General features: G+C 42.8%; 1 protein-coding gene across 7 annotated transcripts in view; it reads left to right on the top strand.

Annotated features, from left to right (window-relative positions):
- The window catches only part of LOC110836352 (protein O-mannosyl-transferase TMTC2), a 745,449-nt gene that overhangs the window by 257,745 nt on the left and 467,640 nt on the right, over positions 1–20,064 (top strand). Inside the window, exon 1 of one of the 7 annotated variants that reach the window (XM_087359007.1) lies at positions 1,793–2,110. The exons of the other annotated variants lie outside the window; for them this stretch is intronic. The gene's annotated coding sequence lies outside the window, so the exon portion shown is untranslated. Of the gene's footprint in view, positions 1–1,792; positions 2,111–20,064 lie in introns of those variants that run through there. 7 annotated transcript variants of the gene reach the window in all.

Below are 20,064 nucleotides of genomic sequence, written 5' to 3'. Positions count from 1 at the left end.
GTTGAAATATATATTGATGTTCCTACGTAAAACTTCATTTTCATTTCATGTGCGCCATATTGCTAAAAAAAGTTCATTTCATATTTCGCATATGAGATAGCCCGATATGATCATTGCGTTACTCTGCAATTACTCTTTTTAAAAGCTCCCATGCAAGTTAATTATGACCCCGCGGTAACGTTTTGCGAAATTTTAACGACTTTTCTTTATCTGTAACGAAATGTGGGTTATTTTACCATCAAATCGGCGTCTGTGTCCACTGCAGTAACTACGAGTACATTTTTCGTATGAGCAGTGTGTCATCAGAATCCTTAACAGAACTCCAAATGCAATGTAATCAGTGATACCAACACAGCGATCGATCGAAGCTTTAGGGGAAAACGACACAAGAACCTTTAAGTCTTGCATTGCGTTTCTTAATATTTCTGTTCATCTGGCCTGCATCCATCGTCTGAAATTCCAAAAAGAGATGCGAGCTGGCTCTGTGAAAATATCTGTGCTGGTGGGATCTGTAGAACGGACCAATCCGAGTGCCTCAAAACGCAGTGGAATTGTTTTGGAGTTTTGAACGACGGGTGGAGCCCAGCAGAAGAGCTATATTGAACGCAAGGCACAATCGTTAAAAGCTTTTAAGAGTTCTGCATCTTTATCGAAAATTCCAGTAACCTTGGTATGGGATTTTCCTAAGCATAGTAGAAAGTAATATGTCGACTTCGCCTTAGGTTGTATACTGACCGCCACGCACTGCTTGCATCGTATATCTGAAGGTCTTTTGACTCGTAGCATGTGATCACACGTTTGTTGTCTTAATGTGATTTGAGGTTTTCACAGGCCATACTGCCTCCTTCTTCAGGGCGATGACATTCTGGTAAACATCGACCATACTACACGGCGCAACAGTCCAGAAGACAGAAATCTTCTTGTCTTAAGTTGCAGAAGTGATACATTTACAGACTAATGAGCACAGTAATTAATTGTTTACAGAGCCGAATAATCCAATTCCGCCAACAGAATGAACTTTGCTTCTATTGTTACAATGGCAATCCACTTCAGGCTAAGGGATGACGTAACTTCTCACGCCTTCCTTTAATTTAAGATGGTTTACGTCGCAGTTGATAGAGTGCAGTATGAACGATCATCCAGAAACAATTGAGACGGCATAATCTTGCTAAATCACCCACTCTTCATATAATATATGGACGAGCTTGTAGTTCGTAGGACGACCGACAGACGCGGAAAACAGAAGACAGACAGACGGCGTACAAAAATGGCCCATAAGGTGTTCAGTCATCGTCGTGAACGCTTAGTAAATGTCCGTCAAACTGATTTGGAGTTGTCGTGGCAGTTTCAAAATGTCAACCAATACAAGAGTTAATGCATCATGCAGAAAGGACGTTGAAGGCATGAAGTATCATCTCGCGGAAAAAATATACTTGCACAGAGACCAATTAATATAAGAGCATTAAAGGTTCTGTGGCGAAACACGCGTGTTGTCTGACACAGGAGGACGGAGGGACTGAACCTTACGTTAATTTACAGGTAGAATCAGGCGTCTCGGTTCAGAAAGACAGTCACATGTTTGTATATTGTCCATCGGTTCTGGCCAGTTGATCAAGTATTTTTTAAGTGTCGTGGATTTAAACTTAAAATCACTTTCCTGCTCTGAAACAGAACGTGCCGCCCGAGGGAGTAATTTGTTCTGAAACAGCCTGTTGCCAGCGCCGAGTTTCGAAGTAAACACGTGGTTGAGAAAACGGGCTTCTGATTGGCCAGAGTTCCGTGTGCTGTGATCGCACCTGCATTCAGTCGGCCGTGTACTTGCAGAGTTAGAGAGTGTTTTGTTCTATGCTGCGTTTGTCAACGTTAAGATATTTCGACGTACGTGGTTTTTCAGTGATACTGTGGGAAAATAATTTACTTTCCTGAAATCTGCCGATACGTGTCGTGTTACTTACGCGAAATTTTGGTTGATGTTTACGGATTATGAAGGAGCGGGCAACAATAGAAGACAATGGTGATGGTGTTCGAGCGACTTCTTCAATTTCGAACTCCGTCCATTATTGTGAAACTTCATTGGGTTAAGACGAACGACAACTGCGGTAGTTGAGAGGTGAGTTCCTTTCTATAAATAAGAGAGTGTGATCTGTGTTTTCGGCAGGTAAATGTGTTCTACCCCGTCCGTTCCTTCTTTGTGTAAAGTGTGATCGGGTTTTAGTTGCGAAGAATACGGCTAATCAAATTGTGACGCGTTGCTTGTGAAAAGACGTTTCAGATGCGAATTCCGATCCTAGAAGAATATTAAAATATCCCTGCGTTGGCTGTTGTATGTCACAAGACCCGTTGACTTTTTTGGGGGGTGGGGGGGGGGGCTGTCATGCGGCAGTGAACGCAATATGCAAACGAAAAGCCCCAGCTTCGTTAGATGATCGCGGGACTAACGTATCGATTATCGTCTTGACGTTTTTATTCGTTTCCGAATCCGCCACTGCCCAACTCTTTCTCGTTTAAAACAGTAAAATAGGGCCTGTACTTGTTGCTTCAAATTTCCTTGGAAATGACAACGTTGCTTCTGTGAGTGAGTGTCGTTTAAATAAAAACACTCAGTTTTTGAGACCAGGTTCACCGTCCGCCACAAGCGACCGGAAACAGGTCTCTGTGCAAGATGGCGGCGTCCGCACTTCGTAACCCGTTCTGCTTTTGTTTCAGATGACGTGGAAGGTCAGTGCACGTTTTGCGTCACTCACAACAAATTCTCTGCTTTATTGACGATGGTTTTATTATAGAGCTACATGTTTCGATCGTACAAGATTATCATCAGAGTCTATAGATATGCCTGAAACAGATTTGCGAAGTTTCATTGCAACGAACCGTGTAAAATTGTACATATTTTTTAGTTTGAAAACGAACATAATTTTCAACACAACGACGGTCGAATGTTTTTCAACAAAATACAATTGCCTTTTCTTTGAGTTCTGATGTTGAAGCTGCAACTACTTTAAAAGGCAAGTAGTTTATTTAACACTTCATTGTTTTTTACAGGGTTGAATAGGTAATGACTATCATAAAAATACACATTTGTTAATTTTATGATAGTATTAATATAATATTCTGACGTATGTGGGAAAAAAATATTGTGTGATTTTTCTGAGAGTCCGGAACCAGTCAGAGTTTTAGGTTGAAATTAATGGGAATTTAATTTTAGATTTATGGATTGTCATCGTACGAATAGTTTTCATCGAAGGAATTTTTTTTTGCAAATCGAGGGGTGGATGTAATTTGGTGCTGCGCTTTGTTGTTCGAATTCATTTTTGGCCCGCGTCGGTCTACCCCTGTCGCACGCGAAGCTTAAATAAAATGTTATTGATTTCCTAAAAATAGCTTTGTTATAGAACCGACAATTTGTACGTTTTCCTAAACATACACGTCGTCGTGATTTACAATGTTTGTCGCAAAAGCTTCATTATGTCGAATGTTTTTGAAACAAATGCCACTGTAATTTGTGGCCGTACGCTTAATAATGCGATTAGGTTGGCAGCGCCGGGTTCATATCTGCAGTGACGTATGAAAGTCTGAAAATTACTGTTGTCCAGCCTGACCTTACCACGTCGCAGGTCGCGTACAAAACAAGTCGTGTTGCACCGTAGTTAGCCACGACAATCCCGAAATTCGTAGTCATTAATAATGAACTGGCCATGTGCAAGCCACAACCAAACCGGAGGGGGGGGGGGGATTACCCAGGGGCTCAATACAAGATGCAGGCGAGAACGTACATGAATAAACATGGGAGTGTATTCGCTGTCTGCCTCCTCCGTTTTAAAGCTCCTCCTGAAATGATAATATAGTGCCCGCGACTCCGAAAACTGCAGAATACAATTGTGCAGGAATGTTAACTGCACCAATCGGACTAATTTCAGTTGTTTACCCTTTTAACCCTGCTACAAACAAAACACCATCACAAAAAAAGAGTTGGTTACGAACATCAGCTCAGAGGTCATTGCTGTCCCTGTCAAAAGGGTGATAACGCCTACGCTACGACCCAGAAGACTGCCATCTTCAGGGACTCACCGCCCTGAGGACATCAGATCCTACGAAGATTCTTGCTTTGATCTGTTGAACCTCTGAACGTCACAGTTAACTGCAAGGCTCTTTGTAGCAATGCAACATATCAATGGGGTACCGACTTCAAATCCCTGTTTCGGCCTAGACATGACCTGTTCTAGGTTAGTAGCTTAAAGTGGGCCACGCGGATCTTATCTCCCAGACAGACCGTAAACATAAATTTTTGAAACCGACTGTGCGTCTCTGATAAATTAACAGACAAAGATGTGCCTCAGATTTCACACGCTTCGCCAGTGCGCAGTCAGTGAATCAAGTCTTCGTTCATAGGAATCAGTACGCAAATATTTACCGCACTGATCCGTGGAATACATATTGCGTTAATTTCTGTAAATTATAAAAGCTTATGGACATAAATACGGGATATTTTTTAACATTCTCAATTGTGTCTGTTGTATTAACGGCGTTATCACATCGTAACAGTTATGTTAGTAACGCGCATTATCTAGTCTACAAAACCCAGTACTTTGAGCCATGTATTAAAAGTGGTTTGTATATCGCACCACTTTTAAAGCCGTTTTATGACGGTCATTCGGATTATGTTATGTTGCTGAACGGGACTTTTGGCCCGTGTTGACGATGTTAATTTATTGGACGAAAACATTCATGACGTAGGGAATTAGACGTAAGCAGAGTTAGAAAACGCAGGCCTATAAATTCACATCTCGTCACCAGTCTACAGGGCAAAGCTAATAAATGCTTTGAAAATGTGGCAAGGATGCTGACAGATAAGAATTGAATTTATGAGGAAGCTGGGAGCAGATTGCATTCGCGCGAAGTTCAGAATCCAGTTTCTTATATTCTTTTGTCTAAAATCGTTTCGTGTGGGCGTGAGATTTGGTCTGTGACATTAAGGGATGGACACAAATGGAGGATTTTCGAGAAAGGGGTTCTTAAGTGAGGAGCAACTCGAAAATTTGTACTCGTAAACGAATGCTGTTATGATGGTCAAATAGAGAAGTACGATGATGAGTTGGGCGTGTAGAAAATGCATACAAACTGTTATTAGGCAACTCAGAGGACCCAGGCGAAGATGGGAGGATATTATTAAAATGAATCTGCGGGAAATGGGTTTAGGGAGTGTGGGCTGGGGTGGGATCCGGTGGTTGAATTTGGTGAGCACTGGCGAGGAATGGTTTGCTACGTGAACGAGCCGTCAGGTCCTCAACGAGGACTGTTCTCTGTGGAGTTATCCAGTTAGGTTCGCCGGTCAACGCAAAGCGGCGATAGTCCAAAAATTATGACCGCTGTTTTGGACCTTCTGTCTCGTGATGTCCATAATTAGGGCAAAGGAGCACTCAAGTCTTTAGTGCAAAATGGTTCTAAGAGACCGGTGTGCGAAACCTGGTTTTTGAGGGCGTTCCGAAAACGTATGATCTCGTGAACTGACGTCCCTCTGTTCACCTTTGCTCCGGCGAAGATAAGAAAAGGAGATTTGCATGTCGTCTTGGCCACACAAGAAGCCAGACAGACGGTCCTTTCGTCTAGAAGCTTGTTCAGAGAAGGCGCGCTGTTTAGAAAATATCTCATTTTCTGTGGACTGACGAAACAGTGTCGGACGTACACCGTTGCGTTGTCCCACAGCAGTCACCAGGTCGACACGCCGGAAGGAAACACCAGACTAGTGGATTTTATAAAAGGGAAGATGTATTTTAATTCAGTGAGTGTCAGACCTCCACGCCTGTGCCAGTTTCAGGGTTTTTTTGCCGGATGTAAAATTTCGTAAGTGTCCAAAACATGACGGACGGAAAGGTCCAAGTGGTTTCGATAACACACTCGCCACAGTAACTGATTACAGACCTGTACGATATCAACGATCAACCAGTAATCCCATTAACAGTACAACCTGGCACTGCGCACTAAACTTAGATATCACAGAACCGCTGAGATCATCAGAATTCCGTCTTGATCTTCAAGTTGTCCGGTTTCGAAAAAAAAAGTTTCCCTTCCACAATTCTATAGACATTATTGCTCCCCCCCCCCTTCCCCGGCCTGTGTCCTCGGAATCTCATTCAGTTACTTCACAAATGTCACTAAGAAATCAACTTCATGTCGATAAATCCGTCGTTCCTGATCATCAAAATTTAAACGTTAAGTAAATACTTCATTTCCCACGGAATTCAAATGACGGCTTGACGCAAGGCTATAACAGTTGGCCAAGGATTTAGCTGCTTTACGGACGCCGAAACGTCGTTACATTGTGCAGGGAAGCCCGCCATTGCATCATCCTACCTGACCTGGTTGATTTCACTCCGTAGACAGGCCAATCACGACCCCCACTTTCGAGCGAAACTTCTTCCTTGAGATTTTTGCACCAAAATACCTCATGTTTGCTGTGTGTGTCGTGTGTTCCCGTCCTCCTTGTGGAAAAGGGCCCCTCATTTTGATGTCAAGCAAGCGAATCGTGAATCTCCGTATTACTAAATGAACTGAATCTTGTCCGTCTAATCACAATAATTCTTATTAAATATTAAAATATTACAATAATTAACATTTAAAATATTTAAAATATTAAATGATGTTCTTTATCGAAATATTCGATTTACATTAGACCATCATTTTTCATGTTTCAGTTCCTAAAAGAACCATCCTCAGGTGTATATAATTATATAAAGCTTCAAAACGACAAATAATTCAAATACAAATTTCATACATTATGCTAGCGTACATTTTTATCAGATTTTTTACCAGATATCAAATGATGTTCTTTTTCAGATTTTTATTCCATTTTTAATAACACACTCGATGTTGTTCTGTATATATACGTCATGCTCAATGTGACTTTAGTCTGGATGGTTCTTTTAGGAACTGAAACATGTCGTGAAACATGAAAAATGATGGTCTAATGTAAATCGAATATTTCGATAAAGAACATCATTTGATATATTTTAAATATTTTAAATGTTAATTATTGTAATATTTTAATATTTAATAAGAATTATTGTGATTAGACGGACAAGATTTAATATATACTTATTATATCACAATATGACGCAACTTTACCATCTTATAAATGAACTGAGTTAAATTTTTTAGTCGGGGTCTTCTCGAGCAGCACGCCGCTGTGCGGGGTTGAAGTTCATGTTGCAGGTGCCCTCTTTCGCGTTGGCTTCAAACCAGTGTACGAGCAGAACACAGAAATCTGAGCGCTCCGTAGCAGGTCGAAGAAATGTTTTGACAGACGAAGCTTCATGCAGACACTTCGAGCCACGCGTAATTATAACTGCTGGTTGCCACTCTCTGTATAACACATTTAATATGCGGCGTGCAACGACATAGTACGAGGCGACTTTCTGGGCCGAAGGCCTAGTGTTCGAGACCGTGAACTGTGGAGCTGTTATCGGACACAGATATTTTACGTCGTAATCACCGATGAATGTTGGTATGAAGACTTGTGTCGAATTACTAACCACTTCATGGATAGTTTTCGGAGTGAAATGTATTATAAATATGTCCAGATGAAATATTATTTTGTGATTGTATGATGATTCGTGCTAGTCTCCTGCCATTATCAGGGCGAGTAAATGGAGAGGCGTGGAATAGGTAGGTTACGCCGAGTGGGTTGCAGAATCTTCAGGTGCTCCCGAATTTTTGTTATGAATATTTTTTATTTTTGATGTGAAACGACATTAAGACGGATTTTAAAGTGTCGTGGAGGTTCGTTTTCGGTGCGCCCGGATGTTGAGAAGGGTAAATGGGACAGTGAGCTGGGGGGGGGGGGTGGTCATTGGTTGAAGAGCTATTAGGGGAACGTACCTAGCGGATGGCCGCCAATAGGTGGTGCTGGGAACACCGTCGTTCATCGTAGTGAAGAAATGAAATGAAATGCTTCTATACTTCAAATGTGTAGTCCGAGGCGAAACAGAGATCCGAATATTCGATTTGTAAACCAGGTTGTGATTTATATACGTTGTTAGCGAAGAGACCATGTCTCTGGTGCGTTTGGGTGGAGGTTTTGTAACAGACTTTAATATTTCCTTTGTAGTAATTACACGTAGTTATGCAGTAATAAATTCAGTGCTTGATTCAAGGAGGTGTTATTGGATTGTGAAGTACAACGCGTTCTGTGGAGAATCACGACGACGCACTTAACTCATTAACGCGTTAACACCATCAGTTATTTCCATTTAAATATCACGCGGGTAACTTTATAAAACCTGGTAGTCTTTCTGGCGTAACAAGTTTGGCCGATCGCACATGCGAACTTCTAAAACAACATCGGAAAGGGTACTCTTTTGAGTACTTGACATTCCAGAGGTGTTCTTCAAGCGCCTTTGTTTAGATCGTCGCTGCTATCGTGAAGCCACAAAAACCGCTGAGTGTTGCGACAGTGTGCTGCCGAGGAGACGCCTGGCATCGAAATTTTCTGGAGTCCTCTGGATCGAATCTCGGAACCGACAGTCGTCACTAAAGTCTTTTTTTCGAATTTTCCTTCGAGAATATTCACTTGCTTCTTGTGACTTCCTCTCCACTTTGCGGTCAATGGAAGGGGACACAATCTTGGGTCAGTGGTTCTAAATATCACACCACCAGGATGCCGCATGGCAGTTGTCGTCACCCGCGCCGTCCGACTGTCTCTATCCGCGTTTTAAGAGCCTTGTTTGCCAGTGTTTTCGGTTTGGAACAGATTTTCACGGGACGTGGGGCGCCGTTCGTTCATTTCTCATCTCGCCGCATTCTTCAGTGTTTCAAAACATGTGACGAAGCTTTAAGACCGGAAGTTGTTAGACGTCGCAAACGTCAAGCATGGACAGGACTGCACGCCACTGCACTGTGGGTGTGCATTTATCCATTGCAGGAGCCTCTAGTACAGGATTAATTAACTGACGACATGAGCGCAGTTGCTCGGCAAAGTAGCGAAACACGACGACTGACAAATTATGGCTCCAGGGTTACATGATAAGTGATATTCCCACACCACGTGTCAGACTGCAGGTCCCTCGAAGGAGCGACTCCTCGCCTGTAATTAGAGTCAGACGGAATGGAAACCATGGCGCGCGGAAACAAGGCATTGAAGTTGTCTGACAAAGAGTTTGCATCTTCCTTCTTCCTGTCATTTGCTAACCGCAACGTAGGGTTCCGAAGGACTTACAATTCCATTCGGTAAGAGGAGACGATCCTGAAATACGCTCTGTTCTACGCGTCTGTCCGAGGACCGACGTCCGTTAAGAGCGACCACACAGCATCCCAGCTTTGAGCACAGCAACCAGGAACAAGGTAGCGCGTTGCGAAATCCCAGGTCTCAGGACCACTCCAGAGGAAGAATGGAATGTCCGAACGTCTTCCGGGGTGTGTCGTCCTGTGTTTCTGGTTTTTGCGATGGGCCGATCATCGTTGTACAGAGCAACACAGAATGTCCAATGCAAACATTAAACGGCCTGTTAAGTAACAGGAAAACTGGCGGACGCAATGAGTTCGTAACGGTGTACGAAAATTGGCAGTGAAATTCTGTGGTGGAAATCTAAAAGGTGATATGTGTCCTGGAAACCACTTGAGAAGCACTGTACTTGATATAAAACCACATTTTCCAGGAACTAAATCAAATCTTTCCCGGAAACAGAAAGACAAATAATCTAACCTAAGTTTTGACAGGAAAAGATGTTCTTACGTTAATATCTTATATTACATTTAGTCTGCAGTGTAAACATGTAAGTTTCACTGCCTCATTGTATGTGATTGTGATAAATCCTTCCACTAACACAAGATAATTCACATGATTTACTTCTTTGAACAAGGTGATTATTTTTAAAAAAGTTCCCGTATCCAGACGTTCAGATTCTACATTGTGTATCAACCGGATCGGTTTGTCAGAACATGAATGCCTTTGGACGGTATTGAATTCATCTGTGCGTAGCTGAGGAATGTGGGTGACAGGTTGTTTGATCCACATTTTTTGCACTGTACAGTACCTCTGCTTGTGTATGCGTTAGAACTCACTTGTGGTCAAACTTTGATGGAATGTATGACAATGGGCCGGTTGAGGGCAAAAGGCTCGATGAGTTTGCCTTCTTAAGAGGAAGTCGATCGTTGATCTTGAAGGTATTCTCCCTCTACTGCGCATTCAGCATCAAGTATGCGGGATGCTTCGCTGTAATTGAAAAGAAACTCCCCAGATACCTTTAACATCTCATCTAGAACCAACAAAACTTTTGCCCTGTAGAGTTGACATTCTTTTTCATTAGGGGTTTCTGACAGAGAACAGAAAAATGGAAGGAAATCCTCTCTTTTCATTTATAAAACTTTCTGTGACGTTTTGCGTCTTGGCCCTTTGAATTCAGTCACATTCCAAGTCAGTGGGCCCATGTTCCAGGGATGGTCGATGACCTCAAGAGTTGGGTGTTCTGTAACAACTCTGAAGAGCATGGCAGTCTCGTTACAATTTCTGTTATGACTCCTACAGGTACCCGAGTAAATAAGCAGGCGTTCAGTTGACGGGTGTATCAAATACATCATGCGTTGTAGCGAACGAAAGCTATTTGATCAGTAAATTAAGTACTTAAGTCTACAAAGACTGATCTGTGTCTACTGCATCAAATTTTATATCTAAATCGAAGGAACATCAATCTTTCTAGAAGTGGTTTTAAACAGTTTAAACATAGATAAAGTCTGAAATAAGCGGGCGTGTAACAGAAACCATCGCCGAAGACGTATTTCTGAGTATATTATTTTGTTTGTTTTGTGAGTATTCGCTTGTTAATTTTTTGTGTGAAGAAAAGTGTTTGTTCCGCACAAACAGAGATGGCATTGATGTTTCTCCGCATGTCGTGCGACGAACTTACACTGTTGTATTGTGCGTCCGCTGTCCCGGAATAGAATGATGCTTGTGAGTTATTTTCTCAGTGGTCTGTGAAGTGTCCCGTCGACTTCTTAATGCATTCTCACGAAAGGACGAGTGGAAAAGAAAGGGAAAACTGAAACAACTGCTGTTTGTGACGGTGCAGCGATCGAGCCTTGAAAATCTTGCCAGTCAAGTGTCATTCTGTTTGGCGCCAATTATTCAGCCAATTACCACGCACCGTAAATACGCCCTTCGATGGTTAAGGACGAGGGTGGAGCTGGGGTTCCATTTCGTGCAACAGAAGACTCGTTTCTTCTGTTCGGTGGAACGTCGAGTCGAGAAGAGAGAAACAAACGACGGTTTCGCAATCTGAAGCGAGAGAATTATGACGTCAGCAGAAACGGATGTGTTCCTCGAGGGCCTGGTAACAATGGGGTCTCCAGTATTACCAACTAATATCAGTAGAAGACGACGAGGATTCCATTCAGTTCTCAATCTTCCTTATGAGACAGATCTGTCTGTCTCCACCCGCGCGCGCGCGCGCGGTTTCCTACTAAATGAAATGCGTTCGTCCTGTCTTACCCTCGACGGAATGAAGGGATTGGAGTGGAAACTACGCTGCGTTAAGTGGGGACGCCCACGAAATATCTCGGCCAAGTAAAATTTTGCGTCGTATAAACTCATTTATGGGATGCCTGCGCCATTTACATCCAGTGGCCAAATAGATAACTGAAGAGAGAGACTGAATTTGTTCCGGAGAGTCGCGCTTACAGCGAGAGCTGCATAGGAACTGGGAGACGTCCAGTCCTACGCGATCCGGAAATGGGAATGGGCTAGCTCATGGGGCGCAGCTCCCGTCTCCAATGACCGTTAATTAAACGGGCGGCACCTGCTGCTTTGGGCCGATGCGGAGGCCTCCAGCACGTTTCCTTTAGTTTTATCCGCCCCCACGGAAGAGCGCAACTGATGTAATGCGTTTGTCATCCATTTGGACGTGAAATGGGAAACAAATGTTTGCAAGGTGTTTTGTTTTGTTTGTCGGAAATGGAAGGAGAGTTGCTTGCCTCAACCGAGTACGCGTATTTGAGCTGGTGAAGCAAATTAACAACAGCAATGAAAATAAATTGCTATGATATTCTGCTAATATTGCTCAACGATTTGTAGTTTCGTGTGGAGGGAGTTTCTAAATGGAAATGGGACGTGTGAGCCGATGAGGCCGCTGCCAGATGAAACAGCTTCAAGACGCGAGCCACGAAATAACGAATTAAGTGAGCTACGAGCACGGTTTGCATGACGACCATAATTTAAATTGGATAAAGCCCACATGTAATTGCTCCTGGGAGTTAACTCATTTGTTTTTTTATTACACTGTGAAAGAAAAACAGGATGTCAGACAGTAAAATCTACGATTGGCTGTCGACTTGAATATGCCAAGCAAAATCCATTGGCATGAGATGGTAAAGTTGCGTCATATTGTGATATAATGAATATATATTATTTAAATCTTGATTTAAATAATATATATCCATTGGGATGTTGAATTTTATGTGGAGGTAGTTTATAGCGTACATAAAAATTCTCTTTCGACATTGCAACACTATTAAAAATTGTGGTGGCCGATTTCACTCGGTGTGAACCTGTGCTGTTATACATTCTGCCCAGCTGGACCAAAGAACAGATATAGGATAATTAATTATTAATTGATGCAGAAAGCTTCACAAAACTCTGTTGATCAGCTAGCAGATTCTCTGGAATGATCGGTTACTGAACAACGGTGTAACAGCTGCAGAAGTCATTAATTGTAGATGAAGATGATATTAAAAGCGATCGGTGGAAAACAAGTAGGCGCATACGGTATACTCTGCCGGGGGGGTGCCTGAGGAAAACAATCACAATTATGGTGCCCGGGCTTACACCAACTGCAGTGCAAATCATGTGCTTGATTAGTCTGACTTGTATCTGGTGGGTACCCAGTTTGCACTTCGGGGTACCGTTGTTCTGTTCTGGCCGATGTTTTTCGTGATCCTTCTCATTTCTTCATTTCATTTTGAAATAGGCTACGACCGCTTCGTGGCAATTCCAAACTCGCTGTTCATTTATAATTTTGTATCACACAAAATCAAATAACCTTTGCTGTTGATGCAGTTACTCACACACGACTGATTATTGTAATGTAAATAATAACCACCCATTACTTTAATACGTCTCATATGGGAGGTACGGAGGACTTAATTTTCGAGGGTCGCGTGCTGATAGCGCGTTATCAAATCGTAACGTCCATGTTCTTTCTATGCAGAACTCGGCATTTGATTTTGTTAATCATTTGTTCAATAGAAACGTCTCTGAAATGTAGAGTCTCCAAATGTTCGCCATTCGGTCATGCCCTTCTAAATGCGCTCTAATTATTCTATTGTCAGAAACATTTAGAGAATCGTCATTTGTTTTCATTGAGGTAGGATTTGTAGACGTCCATCGTCCGTTCTGGAATTTGTGTCCACACCGGCGCATTAATACAATCAGTTATATAAAGATGATTCTGCTTTCTCTGTACAACCAAGGGTGTCCCCCGTTAGCTTTTGTAGTTAGGATCATATTTTGGCGCTGGTAGAGGTCATCGTAAACCAAGGGGACCCCTTAACTGCATGTTGGTACTCGGAATATATATAAAACAGATCGTCACGTTGAGAGAGAGCGAAAACGAGATCTTAAGATGCCGGAAGATGGCAGACCAGAAGGTGACAAGGGAAAAGGGTTTAGATAAATTTTCTCTATCTTCTCTCAGGGTGGTGACTTGAACACATTTCTCCGCAGGGAACCGATTCCGACCCCAGTCCTCCGCGCTGTGGCAAATTGTAACGCAATTCTTCCACCGAAGCTTTATGGGAGACGTCGTATATTTGGAAGAAGGAAATAAGCCATTTGTTTGATCCGTCAGTCTTAATGTTCCCATTCGCGCAAGATGACCCGCAGATAACCTGCGCCGGACGCCCGAAAACCTCTTTTTCTTCATACGATATCATCATAAAAATACAGGTTCAGGCAAAAGTCAGGAGGAAACTCCTCTGTTATCAAGCTCCTTATTACGTCCAAGTCTCCTGGACCGGCTCCTTTCGTGAGCGGGAAATGTGATTGATAATTTGTACGTCGTTCAAGGACAGCCAGTGCCATCCTGAGCGGTTCGCATTTCGTCGTTCGACATTGTACAAAATGCGAGAAGTTCTCGAGTGGCAAAGGTCTCGAGTGGGATACGGACAGGATTGCGATGTGGGTCTGAGGTTGCATCTGCTTTTGCTCTGTGCTGTACGTGAAAATCGATTTTCGTCAGAGGGGTGACATTCGCTACCCTTCGTTGAGGCACGAATTCTGTTTGTTTTTAATGCCAACCAACAGGTTTTTCACATGGGTGTGAACGTTGGATATTAACCACTGCCGTAACTCCGGGGATTATAGAACTCACAAAACAATAGTTTCGTTGTGCTCTAATGTATCTTTAAGATACGTATCACTGCTATCTTGGACGTTGTTTGAGGCTAGTAATGAGAATTACCTGAAATAATGGTTTGTGTCGACGACCTATATCGCATGGAGCATATCGAGAGATGAGTGATTATTATTTTAAAAATTACGTATTTCGAAATTTTCTTTGGAATTGTATAATTTTTTATTGAAACCGCTGATTTGATGGACTTCTTTTGTTCTTAATACGTACTTTCTATTACCCGTATCGGTGCGACATAACCTATAACTTTTATTTAAAAAAAACAGTGCACTTGGCGTCGATATGAAAAGTCACCTGTTTATAACATTTGAGGTACGATTTGTAATTCGTATTTTCTTTTAAAAAATTGCAAAATTGCGTAAAACGTACTGAGAGCGAGAATATGTAATAACTACTTCAAAAAATAATTACAGTTATGTTCAGTGTTGTCAGAACAGTGCAATGTAAATTATTATAACGAACAGGAGTCAGTACCATTACGTATGAAGTCAGAAGCTGTTAGTAGTTTGTTGTACACAGAAACCGATGATGGACTTTTGTCAATACGATAATGAATCTGAGTGTTGGTTGATGCAACGATATTTAACGATGGACACAAGATCAGCGAGTCATGGCCAACATCCCAAACTGCAGAATAACAGACTTCATAAATGTTAATGCCAGTGCAGAAGGGGTGTGTTAGTTGACTTCTTTGGAACTTGGTTTCACGTACTCAGCGTCACGAAGGCACAGCAGAACGTGAATTTTGAATGTTGTACTCTCTGTGCAACAGAAATCAGGTTCTTAAGCGTTTCTTTGGCGAAAATCGTAAGTGATGTCGTCACAATCCCAGTCGATCATAATTTCCTCGTAATTATTATTTGTCTGTATGTGATTCTACATTTCGTACAGTTGTATCAGATACCTGTTGCGCAAAGCCACCAATATATATATATATGGCTAATCTGAAGAAAGATTTGAGTGAATACTGATGACTATTTCAAGCCTTCGTATTATGATCCGCGGTAAAACGACGGCGAAGACTGCCTTACTTGAGTATCCATTTTCGTCGATATACGAGGGTCGCTCATTAAGTAATGCCCCACATTTTTTTTCTCAGCCAATAATGAAGATAGAAAAGTGTACTTTTACATGCTTGAGATTTGATGTTTCCCGCGTTCGTGTACGGAGTTTCAAATGATTCCAACCGATAGCGGAGCTGTAGTGAACTGTTAAAATGGCGTCTGTGAACGACTCTCGTTACAAGCAACGAGCTGTAATTGAATTCCTTGTTGCTGAAAAAGAAACGGTGGTGAACATTCATAAACGTTTGTGTGCTGTGTATGGAAGCTGTGCAGTCGATAGGAGCACCGTTGGTCGCTGGGCTAAGAGAGTTAAAGCTTCAGGAAGTGAAGAAACCGAGCTCCGTGATCTGCCGCGCTCTGGGCGTCCTGCCACAGCCACCACTCCAGACATGTTGAACCGCGCGGATGCCATTATTCGTGAGGATCGGCGCATCACAACTCGACAATTGGCCCAACAGCTTTCAGTCAGCAATGGAAGTGTGATTGCAATTATCCAGGCTCTCGCATATTCGAAGGTGTGCGCAAGATGGGTTCCACGAAGTCTCACAGCAGACCACAGGATTCAAAGGAAAACGATTTCTTCTGAATTGTTGGAGCGTTTTGATGCTGAGGGAGAGGTCTTTCTGTCCCGGATCATTACAGGTGACGAAACCTGGATACACCACTTTGAGCCAGAGACAAAAAGGCAGTCAATGGAGTGGCATCATCCTCAATCACCGAGAAAGAAGAAATTCAAGACAACTCCCTCCGCCGGAAAAGTCATGATGACTGTCTTTTGGGACAGTGATGGGGTCATTCTTGTGGATGTGATGCCAAGAGGTGCGACCATCAATTCAGACGCGTACATTATGACCCTGAAAACCCTCAAGAAGCGTTTTCGACGAGTTCGGCCTCACAAGCATCCAGCAGAAATTTTGCTCCTGCACGACAATGCACGCCCTCACACAAGTCTGAGAACCCGGGAAGAAATCACCAAATTTGGTTGAACGGTGCTGCCCCATCCACCCTCCGACTCCATCTCTTTGGGCCACTTAAAGATGCTATCCGCGGAACAAGATTTGAAGATGACGAGAGCGTGATTCAAGCAGTGAGGACATGGCTACGTGCACAGGACAAGAGCTGGTACCGGCAAGGCATGCATGCACTTGTTCCACGCTGGCGTAAAACCGTACAAGTTGATGGGGACTATGTGGAAAAATAGTATGTGTAAAGGAAACATTGATTTATATTGTCACTAAATTTGAGCCATCTTGAATAAATATGTTCTGAGGAAAAAAATGTGGGGCATTACTTAATGAGCGACCCTCGTACATGCGGTTAGCGTACGAGGATAGCGTTAATCAGGTCAGATGTTTGTTCTTGAATGCGTGTCTTGTATCTTGGCTATACTCCTCTGCTCAGCAATGAAATTAGTTAAATATGCCCCAAAATACTTTCGGTGATGAATTAATGCCGAGTTTTAATTCAATTATATTGTTATTTAATCCTGTCCTTCTGCTCGGTTCTCTTCTACAGATAAGTGGATTTCTATTGATCCACTAATAACGAATAACGAAAAGAAGTGATTGAAAGTAGTGTCATCTAATATCATCCCAATTAAATCTGATGTGACACAAAAACACAGCATTTTGAAACGTTTCGAGGTTTTAAGATTTTAACATCAGTACTACTGCTGATTATTTCGTATTCATACGTCACGTGTGGGCTAACTAGTAGCACACCGGACTGTGTAAAACACTTCACTGTCATGTTGCTGCTTTTCACCTTGGCAAAATAAGCGCAAGGAGACGGACTTGGCCCCAGTTAACAGTCTGCACGTCGGTCATGTTGGCGTGGTTACTGGCAGACAGTTGAAATTCTTTTGAAGTTTAATGGGAATAAAAATGGATGAACGTAAGTGTGTTAGGAGACGCACGCACCGCAGAATGTCGGTTCTGTGTTTCCACAATGTATTGAGACGTGTCTCGGCTTTTGTACAAAAACTAGGAACATTTCGTTGAGAACTGTTTCTCCGTCGTTAGCACTCAACAGTGATTACGAATAGCTGAGTTCAGACTCGTGAAAATTTTGTATCCCGCGAACTTTATTCTGTCCACGTCGGTGCTCGGTTCTTGTTTGTTAGTCACCTTTTCTACGGAATGTCGAATGTGTTCGCAGTGAATTCCCGTTTGACATCCATGATTGTGTTGAATGTCGCATGGTAAAGTGAAATGTTGTATTCGGCCGACGTGAAATGAGAAGACACATACGAGGTGCGATCGGAAAGTTTCTAGACTGCGCGTATAAAAACCCGTACACTTATCTCAGGTATTAAATTCATCCATCACCCTCGAAGTAGTTCCCCTGGGAGTGAACACAACGATCCCAGCGCCGCTGCCAAGCCTGGAAGCATCCCTGGAAATCTTTCTTTGTCAGCCTGTCAAGCACCATCTGCGATTCTGCCTGAATCTCTTCTATCGTCTCAAATCTCCTTCCCTTTAGCTGAATTTTCATCTTTGGGAAGAGGAAGAAGTCACACGGAGCTTAGAAAGGAAGTTGGGGTCGGTTCTTGCAAGATCTTTGAGCTCCTGACAAACGAGAAGTCAAGTCGATTCTGCTTCTGATCCTCAGACAGGAGCCTTGGCGTCGCATGTGGAGTTCTTCCTTTAGAATCAGCTGACAGGTCCCATAGCCTATCCCAACAATGTCGTAATTGGTGTAATGATTCCGCTCTAACCCTTGTTCGTATCCTTCTGATTGTAGTAATCTGCGTATGCTACCTCGTATTTCGTTGCAATGACAGCTCGTTCTGCTACACGTAAGATATCGTGAAAAGGTTCATTCTGTAAACAGTTTGCCTGCGTTAATCCTTTAGAGCCCAGTGGCAACCTCCTTTAACATCTATTAACGCTGTATTCCGTCCATATTTTCCGTTTATTAGTGTCGTGTTCTTTGAATAAACTGCGATTATTTACGTAAACAGCAGAAGAGTCGCGTTTTCTTTGAGGTACGGACTGAATTTTCGTTATTTAGATGGACTTCGACTTCGGAAGGTTTCGTTGAGAGAAAACATTTTTCTGAACACGGAGTTCGACAGCTCGGTATCCGTGCTTTGTATTCCCGAGATACCGCGTTCAGATCTCTGTCACAGCTTGATGTCTTACGTGGTTTATCTCAGTCCCTTCAGGCGAATTCTGTAATCACGCTGTCACTGGATACTTCAAATTCAGGGCAAAAAATCACCGGTAAATACAAGAAAAAGTTTAAAAAATGTGCCTTCGTCCTTTCCGATTCGTGACGTCTTTTGTTGGCCTGTAACTGAGCAGCGTATCGAGTTGGGGCAGCACACGCAACGCCCTCTTAGGCACCCCTGCCGGGGGCCTGCAGTGAAACTGAAAAGCAGCTGTGGAAGTTGTCGCTTGCTCAAGAGAGGTCTCTGCCCCATCCCCCACCCCCCCAATCCCCGCTGCTGCAGATTGAGTAAGGTTTCTCAGACCGTGACGTTGCGTCCCCACGAGACTACGACGACGAGCGACGCTCTCCGTGCAGCTGCACTGTCGCTCTTTGGACAGTACCAGTGCCAGTGCCACCAACTTCCATACGTCACATGGCCTAGTTCCTTTTCTGCCAGGAGGAACGGAAGTCAGGATCAGGAACTGACGGCCTCCTAACAAATCTGGTCGGAAGAGTGTTCAAATTTAATTCACAGAATACTCGCCACAGTCTCTCGAGGCTTGGTTTTGAATTTATTTTACTTTTGTTAGTAGTTGTAGCGATTATGACCAAAGCGCGTGCTTCAGCGTTGTAACACGAACAGCGGAGCACGGGCGAATGAAGACAGTTCATAACTTGCGGCGTAGCAAAGCTAGTGGCGGCCTCAGAGCCATGCGATAAGGAGGGATGAAGCTGTTGCGTGCGGATTACTGGCGGCGGCTGTGGTGGGTTTAATGGTGTTTGAACGGAGCTTCAAATTTAATTGAAGCAAGAGAATGATCAAACTTGTTCCAATTGACTGAATGAATTAAGAAATCGGAAATAAGCATTTGAGGCCGAACGTGAAGTTGTCTCCGCGTACTTAACCTCGAAGCCAGATGGAAGTGAGTGGTTAGCTGCCGAGGTAGATATTGTGGCCCAGAGAGAAATTCTGCTGCCCCGGGAATCAAACCCCGGCCTTCCAACCTGTAACCTAGTCACTGAAGACGCATCAGAAGAAACGTCGACATTCCCTACAAGTCCACACGGCATTCGAGACCAGGAGACCGACATCGTAGTCTTCATGGCCGTAGCAACTTCAAATCTCAGTCAGAGTATTCATTTATTTTTGTTCTGTTGAAGAAAACATATAAATATTTAATCAGTAATTAATTTCCGTAAGTAAATTATTATTTTAAAGGCAATGGCCGTTGAGATAATTTAATAGGTTTATAAACGATAGATCTTTCGTGGTAATAGTGTCAAGGGCTATCAGATATGTTGGTCTAGAAATAAATTCAGAAAATACAAAGTACGTGATCATGTCTCGGCATCAGAATTAATTACTGAACCAGAGTGCGCTATAATTTTGTCCTGCCGTCTCATATCGAAGAAATTAAATATTAAAAATATACAGAAGTGTAATTTTAACATTT

Source organism: Zootermopsis nevadensis, unplaced genomic scaffold (genome assembly GCF_977971745.1).
Source record: "Zootermopsis nevadensis isolate Lab colony 2312 unplaced genomic scaffold, Znev_1.0 Znev_ptg000030l, whole genome shotgun sequence".
In the NCBI taxonomy this organism is placed as follows: Eukaryota; Metazoa; Arthropoda; class Insecta; order Blattodea; family Termopsidae; genus Zootermopsis; species Zootermopsis nevadensis.
This window is presented reverse-complemented; position numbering and strand designations above follow the sequence as displayed.